Below are 4,657 nucleotides of genomic sequence, written 5' to 3'. Positions count from 1 at the left end.
ATTCGGCCGATCCATTCCAGCTTCTGAATGAGCCCACCGCCAAAAATGTGAATATGATTTATAATTTTCTTAAGGAAACAGATCTACTTCGACGAATATAAAGATAATTAATTAACTCACTAACCCTACTTCCTAAGTACTAATCTATCCTTTCACTTCTGTTTTAATATTAATTTAAACATACACATGTATATAGCATAACAGACAGCCGAAGGCCTCTGCTGCTTGTGCTGCTAGATATTTATTTGCAGAATATTAAGTATTGTACAAATAATTTATAAAAAAAAAAAAAAAAAAAAAAAAAATATAATTGAATTTGTTCAATATGTTTGAAATTTTCTTAAAATAACTCAAAATCAGAGTGAAATGCTATTATTTATAAATATATAAACTATTTTTAATAGTTTGTTTTCAGTTTTGATATTTTATATTGTAAAAAATTGTAATTGAAGACAAAGATGTGCTCAAAACTAAATATGCGTATTGGGCAATGGCAACATTGTTCAAATGAAAACAAAGCAAAGATGGCTGATTTCTGCGTTTTTACCACGTTTTTGACTGTGCACACATTTTGCCGAAAAGGAAGGAAGAGGAAGGAAGGGAGTAGCGTTTTTCACTGGCTAGCTTCTTAGCAACAAGAAGCAATTTTATATTGCATTCGTGCAAACATGTAAATATCAACAAAAGTTAATATCAATAAAATGGAATTTTAATAAAAGAACCAAATATTTTTAATATGCATTTACATACCTACATATATGTACATTAATGCAAATAAAAAGTCTGAAAGTTTTATATTTAATTTTTTCATGTCTCAATTTATTGTGTTGTTTAATTTTCTTTTTTTGCTCTACATATTTTGAATTATATTTTTGTTTAAGGAACGAATTCTGAAATATATCCTAGCTCTAAAAAACAGTTCTTTTACCTTAGTGCTACAATTTACAGAATTACTTAAATCTAAGTGGTTCTTAATATAATTTGTACAAATATACAATTCGCTGCTATTTACTTCGTCAAATATTGCTTGTAAGGCTCTCATGTGCTCCATCAACATATCTGTTGGCCTTGAGAGCCCTCCTTCCGAAAGGTGATCCACCCAAGTGAACGACGAACTATTCTCGGAGTTGGCACAAATTTCGGGGATATCTTTCCCAAGTTTGTGGCAGATATACCCTGCCAAATTTTCAAGACTATCGTTGTTCATCGTCTCCAAGTCCTCATTTTTGTCAGTTGGGTCAGTGGTATTTAGATCAACTGACACACGCTGAAAAATATTAAATAAATGGAATACATGTTTAGTTAATTTTATACATTACAATTTTATACTAAAATTTTGTCTTTAATTTAAGATTATAATACTATGTACTTTTAAATATTTTGATAATTACCGGTAAGAGATAAATAATTCCCCTCTAAATCCGGGGTATTATCGATTTCTACGTTTCCTGCTTCTGTTATTGCTCCTTCGTTGTGACCAAGTATATACGAACGCAGTCCATACTTAAACTTCTGTCTGTCAGGGTGATCGTGAAGGCCGTCTTTTGACCTTATTATTCCGAAGAAATTCTCCAAAACGTCCTGGTTTAGGCGGTAGGTTAAAAGCTAGTCGATTTTGTACTCCTGTCGTAAATCATCCAGCAGCAATTTCAAAGCATTATTGCTTTGGAGTATACCTGTAAATCAAAAGTAAAATCAAACGTTAAAGAAAAGAACTTATTAAATATACAGCTAAAGTGTTATACTACAAGATCTTTTTGGAATGGAAGCAATCCAGTTTTGCCAATTACCATCATTGATCACATCAACTCCGTCATCTGATTCAAAATATTATTTTGGGTGTTCAAAGCCAAACCATAGGCGTGCAAGCGTTCCCTCACTCCATCTTTGGGCACCCTGACATTCATTATGTCGGACCAGTCATTTGTCTACAAAATAGTTATTTATTAAATATGAACATTTAATATTTTACATTCTACTTACAATTTTAAAAAGCCGATAACATTCTTCCCAATTCTCGTCGCTTAGTAAGCCTAAACTAGCCGCTCGAGTTATAGCTTGAGCAATTGTGTGGGAAAACAATTTTGTGGCTAGTTTAACCTTCTGTCTCTCCGCTCCTGTTACACTCAAATGTTTTTGCGAAATTTTATGGGTGATGGAAAGCTCGTTGGATGTAAGTGAAAGTAGCTTCAGAATTATATCCTTTCTGACAACTGTTCCATTAATAGTGAAGCCATTATCAATAAAATGATTTCTTTGAAGTTTTATTAGGTGGGGGACATCAGCAAAAACCACAATCCTGTCTCCGTTGTGTGAGAACCTAAAAAAGAAAAAATAATAATAACATAATTAAAATTCTTTTATCGTAATTTTTTTAATTGTTTAATGAATGTACCAACGCTTTTCCACATTTATCTCTAGATCACTACATAGCACTCTATTTGCTCCACCCAAATCGCTTACAAAAGCAACAACACTGAATCCGCATTTCTTCACGTTCGACAATATTTCGAACAATATCTCTTTTGTCATTTTGCAGTCGTATTCGTAGAATACAGGCTGTTTCCATTTACTTATCAAACCTAAAAAAAAACACAAAATATTGTAGAAATAAATTTATTTCATGTAAATTAACGAGTGGAGTTACCTCTTATCATTGCCACCTGAACGTAGTTAACAGGAGGCAATGTGGAGTCTGTTGATTTGTCGTAGCAATAAGTCCTTCGTATTTTCATCTCATCAAAACTGAGTACACAAACTTTTTGCGCCTGTGTTAGCTCAGTTGCTGCCGTCAACAATTTCATTACTGGCTCTATCACACCTGGAGCAACATCAATTTTTTTGGACCACCATTGGAGAGTGCGCACACCTGGTAGAGGAAAGTTGTTTCTTCTCAAGAGTTTATACGCTTTCGGACTCGTTGAGTACAGTGTGATCTACTTAGCAATGTCTTCTTCTTTCCAGTTTCGCCTTTTGTTTCCATCTCTTAATTTTTCAATCCACATGTAAGGATCTTTAGTAAACATATCTTGTAACATACATCTTAGAATGGAGGCACTTACCTGGCCGATGGTGAAAATGCAACTAAGTTTTTGCTCCAAATTACTCCGGTGAAATTCCGCAGTCTTAATTGAAATCTTAAGGCGTTTAATTTCTGCCAACTGCTCGTTGTTGCACTTATTCAAAGTGCTAACAACATAATTCAGTCTTTGTCTAAAAAGAATAAGAAATACACATACTTACAGGGTGGGCCCAAATAACTGTCGCGCTTTATTTTATAGAAAAAGTTTATTTTTTGATATTTTGAGTAATTAAACAATTTTATTTATTATAAAGACTGTTGGCTTACATTAGGACTGCTTAAGTTCAAATCGTTCACCTTTGATTTTCTTTACCAGTTTCAAAAGTTTTTGAAAACTATTGCAGGCGGCATGCACCACTTCATCTGGAATTTCGTCCCAAATTTTGATTAAAAGACGTTTGAATTGATCCAATCTTATGTTTTTCAAATTTTTTAATTTGTCAAGCATGTATCCCCATATACTGAAATCCAATGGATTCAGATCCGGAGAAGATGGAGCCCATTCATCAATCGGAATAAAACATGGCAAATTATCCTTGCACCAGCGCTGAACAATTCTTGCTTTATGAGCCGGAGCAGAGTCTTGCTGGAAGCAATATGGTTCGTTGCCGAAGATCTCAAATGCATGAGGGTAAAAATGATTGACAAGCACTTCACCCAAATAATATTGTGCATTGATTTTGACACCTTCCTCAATAAAAAAAGAGCGGGAGCTTGCCATACCATGACAGACGTTGTGTTTTGATATATCTGAATGGCTAATTTATCTGTTGGGATATCCTGCATACTTGTTGCATACACGCGATTATTCTGGGGATTGTGACTTTTTTGTAATATGAATAGTTTTTCATCAGAGAACACAATATTGCAACTTGCATGCCGCTGAAGAAATAAACCACTTCTTTCCCGTCGTATTTTCTTCTGATGCTCCGTAAGGCCATGAATCCTCTTCCTTTTGTAAGGTTTATGTCCCAACTCCTCTTTTAAAACATTTCGGATGGTTTTCCGGCTCACCTTCAGCTCTTTGGCTAGATTTCGAGCTGATCTAGCACAATTTCGCCTTATCCTTTCACGCACATTCTTCACCAGCTCAGGTGTTCTTATACTTCTTTTTCGTCCAGGTTTTTTGGATATTTTAACACTTCCAGTTCTCTTAAATCGAGCCACAGTGCGTTGGACAAATCTCCGGATTACATCAATGTCTTTCCGCAAAAGAGTACTCAATTAATTTCACAATAAAATAAGGAACACAAAAATGTAACGGTAACAATATTCTGTACACTTACGCGAACATAACGTTTCTTCGAAAAAGTGCGACAGTTATTCGGGCCCACGCTGTATATAAGTAAATCATACCTCATCGATATCAATTAGGACTTACATTTCTGCTTCCAAATGCAGTATTTTTTCGTCTTTCTCATCGATGACGACCTCTGCGTTTTGAGGTGCCTCTCCAACCTCGTCGGCTTGAACTATGTCAGCAGCGGCAGCATCTTTCAAGAGTGTATTCAACAACTCTTTTCTGGAACGAGACTCCATCCTTTTCTGCCGTTCATTAGACTCTGCAGGAGCTGT

General features: G+C 34.9%; 1 long non-coding RNA gene across 1 annotated transcript; it reads right to left on the bottom strand.

The window, feature by feature from the left end:
* Positions 1 to 1,793: 1,793 nt before the first annotated feature.
* On the bottom strand, positions 1,794 to 2,866 carry LOC125778310 (uncharacterized). The gene is made up of 3 exons (XR_007422624.1): positions 2,648 to 2,866; positions 1,984 to 2,582; positions 1,794 to 1,928 (listed from the first exon to the last, which is right to left on the bottom strand). It is a non-coding gene; the product is annotated as an uncharacterized LOC125778310 (long non-coding RNA).
* Positions 2,867 to 4,657: the final 1,791 nt, after the last annotated feature.

The sequence above is a fragment of the Bactrocera dorsalis genome, chromosome 4, assembly GCF_023373825.1.
Source record: "Bactrocera dorsalis isolate Fly_Bdor chromosome 4, ASM2337382v1, whole genome shotgun sequence".
Classification (NCBI taxonomy): Eukaryota; Metazoa; Arthropoda; class Insecta; order Diptera; family Tephritidae; genus Bactrocera; species Bactrocera dorsalis.
Note: the sequence above shows the minus strand (reverse complement) of the source record. Positions and strands in the feature narration are given on the sequence as shown.